General features: G+C 38.1%; 1 long non-coding RNA gene across 1 annotated transcript in view; it reads left to right on the forward strand.

Moving 5' to 3' along the window:
* The window catches only part of LOC139355469 (uncharacterized), a 107,327-nt gene that overhangs the window by 64,931 nt on the left and 29,815 nt on the right, over positions 1 to 12,581 (forward strand). The window contains exon 2 of the long non-coding RNA XR_011606160.1: positions 2,463 to 2,535. This is a non-coding gene — a long non-coding RNA (uncharacterized lncRNA). The remainder of the gene's footprint in view (positions 1 to 2,462; positions 2,536 to 12,581) is intronic.

Here is a 12,581-nt window from a genome sequence, read left to right on the forward strand (position 1 = left end):
TTCTCACAGTTATGCTAGAGCTACAAAGAGAATTCTGGAGATGAGTCTTGAATCTCCAAACACTATAGATATGAGGCTCTTATTTTCTGGCTCCCGTTTGCAGCCCACCATTGGTGACAGGTCTATTGTAATATGCCCAGAGAATCGAAGTCTTTAGTAAAGTTATTAAACTCATGAAAGGTTAGATAAGGTGGATTTTTGGTGAAAACCAGAGAAGAGTCTAATCTTCATGCCTGAAATGATGCATAAAGATATGTTTATGCATGGAGCGGAAAGAAGCATGAGGAACGAGCCAAGGCTCAGAGATCAGCAGAAGAGCTGTGGGCAGCTGCAGTTTGGTTCAAGTTTAATAAGATCTCCAAGGTGCAAGCATACCTCAACTGACATTCCTACCTTCAATTCAATTTATGCCCCGATTGAATGCACTTTGTCCTAGCTCTTCCTTGTTCTCTCATATCAACATAAGAACTGTGACATGTTTATCCACTGTAGTAACTAAGGTCTACCCTCCACCTGCTTGTTCTGGGCCAGTCACTCTCAGGATTTCCTTCTTTTTCTTTTTTCTGTCTCTCTTAAGCACTTCCGCGCTTTACCTCTCTTTGCCAAAGAGAATTATATCTGAGGAATTTGCAATGAAAAATTACTTCATGAAAAATGAATTTAAGTCTCTTATGGCAGTTCTACAGAATGCTGAGTTAAACAGAAAAGACTTTGGAGTTTGCTTCCCTGAAGGGCTTCCCAGTGCCATTCAGTCTCATTTTGTTCAAACATTCTCAAAGACCAGGAGCTCATGATTTTGGCTGGTTCCATCATTCTACCATTGGGCAACTCTGGTTGCTGAAAAAATGTTTCTTAACATCAGCAGAAATCAGCTTCCCTGTATTTCTTATTGTTGGGACTAATTCATCTACTTGGAGCTACACAGAAATACCCTGTTTCTAGTTCCACATAACAGAAAATACGTAAAGACAGTTTTCACATAGCAAGCCCCACTTCCTGTCAACGCTTCTACCACCTTTCCACTTCCTGCCCCTGCATAAACACACACACACACACACACACACACACACACACACACACAAACACATATGCACACGCATACTTGACCAGTTATCTATTCTTTTCTCCAGGCAAAAATCAGCCAGTTATTTTGTATATTCTTCATATGACTCGATGAACCATTGATATGTCACCATTCTGGTTACTCAATCCAAAAATGCTTGAGCCAACCTCATTCCTACAGTCAATTTAGCAAAGAGGGTTAAGAGTGAGAGAGGAAAGTTGGGGGGACTCATATTTATGGAACACTTACCAGATTCTTCAGATATCTGGTTCAGTTCAAGTTTTAGTGGGCCCCTCCACCCTTGGTCTGATTCACAGAAATCAGTCATACCTAGATACATAAAACCTTCCCTGCTTGATCCTGACTTGCTATCAGTTGACAACTCATGGCTCCTCCTGCCATGATTTTGCTTCTCACTTGAACTTTTCAAGACTTAACCATCATTCTTCTTCTGCAAGACAGTTGGATTAAGTTCCATTCTTCCTGCAGATAACATGAGGGCTGAATGTAAGAATTTTCTTCTTTTGCATTAAAGCCACAGAATGGAATTCATATCCTGGGCACTGAGTTGGCAAAGAGCTGCTGAATCCACCATGAGGAAATATTGGCAGGGAGGGGTAAAGGGGAGTATACAGATAAAGAAGGAACAATTTATCTGTACTGGCCCTGTTATAGTCTTGGGGATAGGCATCAATAAAATATAGTCTCTGCCCTCATATAGAAATCTAGTTCAGAAATGTTAGGCCACTGATCCTGATATAATCCTTCCATAAGAAAAGCAATATGGTGTCATAAAAAGTGCTAAATTGGAAAGTAGAAAACTGTGAACGAAATCTCTAATAAGTTGTCTCACTCTTCTTGGCCTCCTCCTTTTCCTCATATAGGCAAGCAAGACGGCACAAATTGAAAGCTCTGTAAGGATATTGGAATACTAAGGATTGGTGATTTTAAGGTTTTTAACACATAGGGATTGTAAGACAGTAAGGTAAATTGGAAGAAAAGCTCCAGGACTGAAATAGTTAATTCGTGACTTCACATTAAAAAGCATTCATTGAATATTTAACATGAAGTAGATATTAGCTGTTAATCTTTAGCCGGGCTGGTTTCAATATTTGACATTTAAATTAAATAATCATACCACATTTAATAATAAAGTCACTGTATGTTAAATACTACTTAGTTATTGAAACCATATGTTACTCTAACCACATTGTGAGGGATTCGTGTGTTTTCAATAACCATCTGATCTCATTTCATGTAGAGCACAATGCACGTACTATACCATGAAAAGCAGAGAGGCTATTTATATCAGCCCCGAATGATTATTTTAAAATAATTATGTTGAGTTTGACTTTCCTACTGATCCCCCTACCTAATAACCTATCTACCCATTGTTTAGATGCTGTCAGTGAAGTTTACTTGTGATAGACTATCTGCCTGAGCTCTTGTTGCATTGTACCTGCATTACCCAAGTGAGTACCACTAATACCAATCAACCCTTCACTTTGTTCATACGATGCCAATCTACTTTGTTGAATTGATTGGCAGGAATGCAAACATTTCTATTTTTAATGTTTCTCTGTGATCATAAAAGGCAGACTTTTCCTAAAACAGAGTGTTCCCATTTCTATTCTTCTCTCATTTAAACAAATTCACAGTCACCAAATATGAGAATGTGAATGAGTTCTTATTGGGTCATCATACTCCATTTTCTCAAGTACTGGTAATTTGTGTTTTTGGTATGAGTGTATTGACAATGTCTTTGCAGCCCTAGTTTATACCAATGATGTACTAGTTGTGCTCAAAGCATCTGAGGTAAAGGAAGAAAGAGAAAGGGGTGGGAAAGGGTCAGAAGAACAACACACTTCCCTTAAGATATTTTGGTGTGATTCCCAGCCTGCTTTGGAGGTAGATCTTTTTGGGGAAGGCTGTATGTTTGCTAGAGTCAACTACCTTGTTGAAGTCCTATACAAAGTCATATAATTTAATCAGTGACTTGGAAAAGACTCCCTATTCAATATTTGGTGTTGGGATAACTGGCTAGCCATATACAAAAGATTGCAGCTAGACATCTTCCTTACACCATGCACAAAAATCAAGATGGATTAAAGACTTCAGTGTAAGACCCAAACCCCCTGGAAGACAACCTAGGCAATACCATCCTGGACACAGGAACAGGCAAGATTTCATGACAGAAACACCAAAAGCAATCACAACAAAAGCAAAAGTCGACAAGTGGGATCTAATTAAACTTAAGAGCTTCTGTACAGCAAAAGAAATTATCAACAGAGTAAACAGACAACCTACAGAATGGAAGAAAATATTTGCAAACTATACATCTGACAAAGGTCTAATATCCAGAATCTACAAGGAACTTAAATTTAAAAGAGAAAAACAAACAACCCCATTAAAAAGTGGTCAAATAACATGAACAGATACTTCTCAAAAGAAGATATACAATGCAGCCAACAAGCATATTTAATAGGCCTCAATATCACTAATCATTAGAGAAAAACACATCAAAACCACAATGAGATACTATCTCACACCAGTCGGAACGATTATTAAAAAGTCAAAAAATAACAGATGCTGGCAAAGTTGAGGAGAAAAGGAATACTTACACACTGCTGGTGGGAGTGTAAATTCGTTCCATCTTTGTGGTATGGCAATTCCTTAAAAAGCTAAAAACAGAATTACCATTAAACCCAGTAATCCCATTAATCCCAGATGAATATAAGTCATTCTACTATAAAGACACATGCATGTGACTATTCATTGCAGCACTATTCACAATAGCAAAGGCATGGAATCAACCTAAATGCCCATCAATGACAGATTGGATGAAGAAAATGTGGTACATATGAACTATGGAATACTATGCTGCCATAAAAAATGAGATCATGTTTTTTGCAGGAACATGGATGGAGCTGGAGGCCATTATCCTTAGCAAACTAACACAGGAACAGAAAGCCGAATAATGCATGTTCTCACTTATAAATGGGAGCTAAATAATAAGACTCATAAATGTAAAGAAAGGAACAACAGACACTGGGGTCTACTTGAGGGTGGAAGGTGGGAGAAGGGAGAGGAGCAGAAAAAAATAACTACTGGGTACTGGGCACAGTGCCTGGGTGATGAAATCATGTGCACAACAAACCCCCATGGCATGTGTTTAGCTATGTAACAAACCTTCACATATACCCCCAAGCCTAAAATAGAAGTTAAAAAATAAAATTAAAAAATTTCTAGGAAATATATGAGATCAAGGGATGAATATACATTTTATGTTGTATTTCACATTAGAAATGACAAGCACTGGAAAAAAAAATCAGTGGAATGGAGCTTTAGAGACTATCTAGTCCACATCTGCATTTTGTTTGTTTGTTTGAGATGGAGTCTTGCTCTGTCACCCAGGCTGGAGTGCAATGGCATGATCTCATATCACTGCAACCTCCACCTCCTGGGTTCAAGCAATTCTCCTGCCTCAGCCTCCAGAGTAGCTGGGACTACAGGCATGTGCCACCATGCCTAACTAATTTTTGTATTTTTTTTAAATAGAGATGGGGTTTTGCAATGTTGGCCAGGCTGGTCTCAAACTCTTCACCTCAGTGATCCACCCACGTTGGCCTCCCAAAGTGCTGGGATTACAGGTGTGAGCCACCGCCCCCGGCCCACATCTGCATTTTAAAGATGATCAGCTATCTAGAACATTTAAAGATTTGCCCCAAATCACATAGCTGGTTAGTGGTAGAGTTTGCAGTCAGATCCAGTACACATAATTAATTCTTTCCAGTACATTACAGGGCTGTCAAATTCTGCTTGTCTTTTCAAATCAGATTCCTATCCTTAATTTTTCCTTTTCTTAAATCAGCAGAATGGAAGTAGTTGTAGTCCTGGTCTTCTCATCCTGCTCCCACATGGCTGTGAACACTTTTTTTTTTTTTTTTTTTTTTGTCTTACACAGTTGTCATCTATTCTATCCCTTCCTTGAGTTCAGCTATCTGATCATGAGAACTTAGAGAGACAGGGAGGTTAGCATTGACCAAGGATTATTTCCTCCTGTTATCTTACTTAATCTCCTTTTTCTTTTAGGAGGTAAAGGAAGGAAGAGAAATGGAAGGGAATGGATCAGAGGAACAACACACACTTTTAGGAGAAAGGAGATTAAGGAATGTCTGCTTCATGTATTCCATTGTGGCCTGAATTTCTCATGAATGTGGGCCCACTCATTGATTCTCTGCAGATACAGCACATGAGTTATCCTGGGACCTAAGACAATTCCTAAAACTTAGGCTGAATCTATAAAATCAATGGATAAGTCCTTCTAGAACAGTTACAGCTGCAAATTTAGACCAAACTAGTCAGTAACAGTGTCAACTTGGTGACACAATTGAAATGACTGGCACCATTAGGATTCTATGAATGGTGCTTCTCGGCAGAACAAAGCCTAAGTCAGAATTATATTATAGCATGGCACCTGATTCCTTAAACTAATTTATGTGACAGCATAATGGATGCCAGGACATGATAGAACTTTCTCAGAGAGAATGGTTTTGACTGAGGGAAAACAAAACCAAACCAAAGAAACTATAAGATGATCAGGGGAATCTGAACTCTGACTAGATGTTTAATGACACTTAGAAACTATTGTTAAAGTTTAGTTTGTGGCAGGCTGAATAATGCCTCCTCCTCTCAAGGATACCCATGTCCTAGTCTTTGGTACCTGTAAATGTATTACCTTATATGGGTAAAAGGAATTTGGCAGATATAATTAAGTTAAGGATTACCCTGGCTTATCCAGGTAGGTCCTACATGTAATCACAAGGTGTATTAGCCCATTTTCACACTGATATAAAAAACTACGTGAGACTGGGTAATTTATAAAGAAAAGAAGTTTAATTGACTCACAGTTCCACATGGCTAAGGAGGCCTCTGGATACTTACAATCATGGTGGAAGTCAAAGGGTAGGCAAAGTGTATTAATCTGTTCTCACACTGCTATAAAGAAATACCTGAGACTGGGTAATTTAGAAAGCAAAGAGGTTTAATTGACTCACAATTCCACAGGGCTGGGAAGGCCTCAGTAAGCTTACAATCATGGCGGAAGGGGAAGCAGGCACCTTTACAAGGTGGTAGGAGAGAGAAGAGTGAAGAGCGAAGGGGAAAGAGCCGCTTATAAAAGCATCAGATCTCGTGAGAACTCATTCGCTATCACGAAGCAGGTATTACCGCCCTCATGATCCAATCACCTCCCACTGGGTTCCTCCCTTTACATGTGACAATTATGAGGATTCCAATTTAAGATGAGATTTGGGTGGGGACACAGAACCAAACTGTATCACACGGCATGTCTTACAGGGTAGCAGGAGAGAGAGAGAGAGAGAGAGAGAGAGAGAGAGAGAGAGCAAGCACGTGAGCGCAAAGGGGGAGGTGCCACTCACTTTTAAACAACCAGATTTCATGAGAACTCGGTCACTATCATAAGAACAGCAAGCAGGAAGTCACCTCCCATCAGACCCCTCCTCCCACAGGTGGGGATTGCAATTCGAGATGAGATTTGGGTGGGTACAGAGAGCCAACCCATATCACAAGGGTTCTTAGAAAAAGGAGCCAACAAGGTCAATGAATAAAAGACCATATAGCCACAGAAGCAGAGGTTGAGTGATACAGCTAGCATTCAAGAAATGCCATTTGCAGGAAGAGGGAAGAAATTTATTCTCCCCTGTGGAGCCTTGAAAAGGAACCAGAACAGATATCATCTTGATCCTTATGACTCATTTCCAACTTCTGACCTCCTGAACTATAAAATGATAAATTTTTGTTGCTTTACGCCAGTAAGTTTTTGGTAATTTGTTACAGGAACAATAGAGAAGTAATAAAATGCAAGAAGTCTATTATTCTGTTTTAACGGTTCTTGTCTTTTACAAGTTCATAGTATAATATTTATATATGAATAAAACCATGTCTTAGATTTGCTACAAAATAATCCAGTGTATATGGAGAAAAGAGTGTGTGTGGTGGGGAATATGGATGAAACAAGATTGCAGATGTTGTAATTTTGAAGGTGGATAATGGTTACATGTTTAAATTTCTTTGCTCTTGTATATATTTGAATATTTCTAAATTTAAAATTTTTTAAATTAGGGGCATAATGACAAGTTTTTCCTACTTAGCAAATCTTCCTAGAGCTGACTTGCCTGAGACGGTCATTTTGCCTTCCCTCATTCTTTCTGTTTCCCCCATCCTCAATATTCTTAGCAAATAATGAAGGAAGAGTTCTGGTAAGATTTCTAGTGACCTGGCAGACCTGGTTGGCAGGCAGGGTATGTAATTGCTACAGGAGAGTCAGTTCTATTTGGATACAATGTCAGCCTGGATTTCAGTGGTGCTGGGGAATCTTTCATACCACTAGTCTCTATTTTTATACAAAACTGAGAGAGAAAAGGTAGAGAATACCACTGCTTCTGTTATTCATGGTGAATTTATTTAATTTGGCATTTTTATAATCATGTGACATACACTAGGACAACAAATAGTTCCATTTTCTTGGTTTCTCCCTGATAAGAATTTTGAGCACGTTATCAGAGAAATGTCTGCCTATTCTTCGACTATCTACATAGACAGTTTTAATACAGTGGTTCTCAGTGGAGCTATGCATCAGAATTAACTGTAGGTTTATGAATTTTAGCATAATTTCCAAGGCTACACCCTAGACAAAAATCAGAAGCCCCAGAATAACAGGGAAACACTTTTTAAGTAAAGAAGTGGCATGAATAGGTTTTGTTTTAGAAAGTCAGTTCTGATAGCTGTGTGAAAGATAAGCTATAATGGTGAGACACAAAAGAGAATCCAATTAGGGGAGTATTTTAGTAATGCAAGGGAGACATGATGTGCAGATGAAATAAGGAAATGTTATTGGAGATGGAAAAGAGAAGGTGAATTTGAAAGAGAAACAATAGTTTTTGGTAACTTAAATAATGAGAGGAAATAAGTAGTGGAAGATATATATATAATGTATGTATAGGTGTGTGTTTGTATATATACACACATATATACACATATAAAATGTGTGTGTATATATACACATATATACCTGCATATTTGTATATATACACATATATAATGGCATATTTATATATGCATATATGTATATATAAGTGTATACATATACATATGTTATATACATATATATGTATGTATACATACCAGGCTAATTCTTGGTCCTGTTGTGATAACCAGTAGAAACACAGATATGGCTCTTCTCCACTGTCCCACCATCTTCATCCTTCCAACTGTAAGGAAGAAGATTCCTTCTAAAACATGCTCTTGCCTCTTTTTCCAGAAGGTAAGGAGTGGGACAAGATTTCCATGGTCTTATGCAATTTGTAAATAAGAAAGAAATAACTGGAGAGGTTCCTGGGAAGAAACACAAGGTGTGGAAATGTGTCTTCACCAGGTCGCAGGATCCCTCATTTCTCTTAATTTCCTCCAGTGGTGATTCCAAACGCACATCACTCTCTTCATGCCCATTTCTCCTTTGCTCACCATCAATGGCACCTTCCCAGTCATCCTGGTCTCTGACTAATCTGTAAGATTGCCAGCAGCTGTGCACTTTCTGGACCTGGGCAAGACTTTGTCCTTGGTTCCTACCATTGAGAAACATATCCCCAGGAGGAAAACCAACTATCTGAGTCTTTTCTTTTTCCTACATAAATCACTGTTCTGTGCATAAAAAAATTAGAGTGAAAACATGTATATTTTATTCCTATATAGGTCATAGCTAAAGAATGTCTCTAAACAGAGAGTTACTATTCACAGCCTCGTAACTGCCTCTCTAAACAGGGAGTTACTATTCACAGAACTCTAATTAACTAGAATTCTGTATATCCTTTTACTGTCAAATGTAATATCTGAGTTTTCCTTAGTTTACTACAGCCAGGACATCCCATCAGGAAGAGATGCTGCACTTTAAATTCATGAGTACCTGTGTACTGGATGAATATTCTAGCAGAAGTCGACCATTTGTCAGCATTTTCATAAAAAAGGAAGCTCCCATGACAATATTTGATGATACTTAAGCTAATAATTGTCTATCCTTCCTAATGATGAGAGGATTCGGATAGATTATTTGAGTAAAATTTGGTCTTAACATAGGTTTCTTCATCTAGGGAGTTACCCCAAGCTGTAGTAATACCACAGTTACCACTCCCCTTGCCAAAATCTGATGGGAATGCCCACAAGGTGGGAGAGACTCACCAGAGCTGGATGGACACCTTGGGAGTGAGTGAAGGACAGGGAAATACTGCATAGCCATGTCTTGGACCATTCTTTTTGATAGAGGAAAAGAACACAGTGGAACATTTTCTTATCATTAGCTGTCAGGCTGTGGCTATTCCACGGTTACTAGTCAGAAGGCAAGATGGCCAGCTTTGTTAAATATAGTAATATGTTCTTTCCACATGTGTTAGGAGAGGGAAAGTGGAGTAGGTAACAGCATTTGTCAGACTACCCAGTTGTCAGCTTCTCTGATGTGATAAACATTGTCTAAATCATTCCTGGCTTGCCTTTTCCCCACTTTGAAGGACAAATATTTTAAAGACAGGATTTCTTAGGATTCTTTGCACAATGGGAGAACCTTTAGTGAATGCCATAATGCTAAGTTGTGTTTAAATCTCCAGCAGCCCTTAGGTTCTTCACAAAGAGCCCCAGAAACCTCCTCACTAGAATGGCTTTGTTGTGAAGACTGGCCTGACTCACTCTGTTTGTCACTAAAGGCTTTGTGAACTGGTGCTTCTGGACAGTTATAGAAGAAATTTTACAGCAAGACCCCTCTCCAGCACTTTATGTTGGTAATCACAAAAACAAGCCATTCTTTGCCTTTACTTTGCTAACCCATTACTAGACAGTTTCCTCTTATAATATCAATGATGTTGCCACTTTTGAGGAGTAACCCATTTTTTTCCTATTGTAGTCCTCAAAATACCATGAGTATAACACCAAGATTAGTGTACTATTGTCACAAGTGCCCGTGTACTAGGTGATTGCTGTTACCCAGTCATGCACCTAACAGCTAATACTGTTTTGACTTCTACTGATATCATCAAATAACAGAATATAAAAATGTTACAGCCTCTACCTGTTGATGATTATAATCCAATTCAGTTGTTTCGTAAAGAGTCTGAGTAGGCAAAGCAACCCTAAGTAAAAAGAACAATGATGGAGGCATCACATTACCTGACCTCAAACTAACTATAAGATTACATTAAGCAAAATAGCATGGTACTGGTAAACAAACAAACAAACAAACAAAAACAGACACATAGACCAATGGAACAGAATAGAGAATCCAGAAATAAAGTTGCACACCTCTATAGCCACCTAATCTTGGACAAAGTCAACAAAAACAAACAATTGGGGAAGGATTTCCTGTTCAATAAATGGTGCTGAGATAGCTGGCTAGCCATGTGCAGAAGAATGAAGCTGGATCCCTACTTTGCATCATATATAAAAATTAAAGATTGATTAAATATTTAAATGTAAGACCTCAATCTATGAGAATCCTAGAAGAAAACCTAGGAAACACCATTCTGGATATTGGCCTTGGGAAATAATTTATAACTAAGTCCTCAAAAGCAATTGCAACAAAAACAAAAATTGACAAATTTGGACCTAATTAAACTAAAGAACCTCTGCATAGCAAAAGAAACTATCTACAGAATAAACAGACAACCTACAGAATAGGAGAAAATATTTGCAAAGAATGCATCCAGCAAAGATCTAATATCCAGAATCTACAAGGAACTTGAACAATTGGAAAAGCAAAAAGCAAAAAACCTTATTAAAAGTGTGCAAAAGACATGAACAGACACTTTTCAAAAGATATTCAAGCCACCAACAAACATATGAAAAAATGCTCAATATCACTAATCATTTTACCAAAAAGACACATGCACTTGTATGTACATCACAGCACTAATTCACCATAGCAAAGACATGGAATCAACCTAGATTCCCAGCAATGCTGGATTGGATAAAAAAATATGGCACATATACACCATGGAATACTACACAGCCATTAAAATAATGAAATCACGTCCTTTGCAGCAACATGGATGCACCTGGAGGCCATTATCCTAAGTGAATTAATGCAAGAACAGAAAACTAAATGGTGCATATTCTCACTTATATGTAGGAATTTAACATTGGGTACTTGTGGACACAAAGATGGCAACAATAGGCACTGGATACTAGAAGGGGAGGGAAGGAGAGAGTCAGGCAAGGGTTGGAAAACTGTTGGGTACCATGCTCAATACCTGGGTGACCATTCATACCCCAAACCTCAGTATCACGTAATATAGCTGGGTAACAAACCTGCACATGTTCTTCCTGAATCTAAAACAAAAATTTTTTTTCAGTTGTTTTGTGTTGTTTCTCTACTTCTTTCCTATTACTAAATCCTTTGATTTATTCATGGGGAGAAGATTCCTGTCCATTTTCTGGCATAAAAATATGAATGAGTTCTCAAGTTAAAGCAAAATTCAAGAATATAGAGATACTTGGAGTCTGGTCTCATCTTGGGCTAATTTTGAAAGTTTGACAAAATTACAGCACTTATTTATACTAATACTGAATTTTAGGTGATATGTAATCAACTGTTGCTGTTCAAAGACATCATTGCAGCCAATTTAGAAAAAATGTAATACATATTTTTGCTAGTTGCACTCACACCTAATATTACCTCTAATGACACATCTTTTAATCTCCATAATGTTAATTATTGTCAAAGTTATTTGACTAATCACAATGTGTCAGGCACAGTGCCAAGAAACTAATATTTATTATCTTCCTTAATCATTACTATTACCCTAACAAGTAGGTTCTATTATTATTTTCACCTTAAGATGAAAAAGTCTTAGTAAAGTTAAGCAATTTTACCAAGTTTACATCATTAGACTCAACTGTGCTTCACACTGAACCCTGTGCTTGCTACACTAATGTTTTACTGCTTAATTGTGCAACTAGAAAGTCATTGTCTCACTAGGGTGAACCATAGCAGCCCTAACTGCTTAGGAGTGCTAAAGTGTCTCATTGCTAACCATTTTTGATAGGACTCAGTGCGTTTAAGCATCAGATGATTGGTACACAGAGCAGAAGACATGTTGCAGTAAAGAGCCCTGAGTTTCAGAATCAACCAGCCCACATTCCATCCCTTCTATTGTTAAACAGAAATTCATTATCAAATCCATGACTGCTCCCTTCCTCTAAAGGAGCTGGAGTTGTGAAGGCAGCCTATAGTTTTGAAAAAACAGACTAGGTTTATGCCATGACTTACGGCATTACTTGAAGTGAGCACCAAGTAGCCATTAGGTTCTTTCTAACCCAATTATCATCTATTTCAGATTCATTTGAACTGAACAACAGCTGAGTGCCCAGAAATTTGCTGAGCATTGTAGGCTACATTTTCACATTTAATGCTCACGATTACTCTATCCCTACCTTAAAGAAGAGAAAATTGAAC

The sequence above is a fragment of the Macaca nemestrina genome, chromosome 7 (assembly GCF_043159975.1).
Source record: "Macaca nemestrina isolate mMacNem1 chromosome 7, mMacNem.hap1, whole genome shotgun sequence".
Classification (NCBI taxonomy): Eukaryota; Metazoa; Chordata; class Mammalia; order Primates; family Cercopithecidae; genus Macaca; species Macaca nemestrina.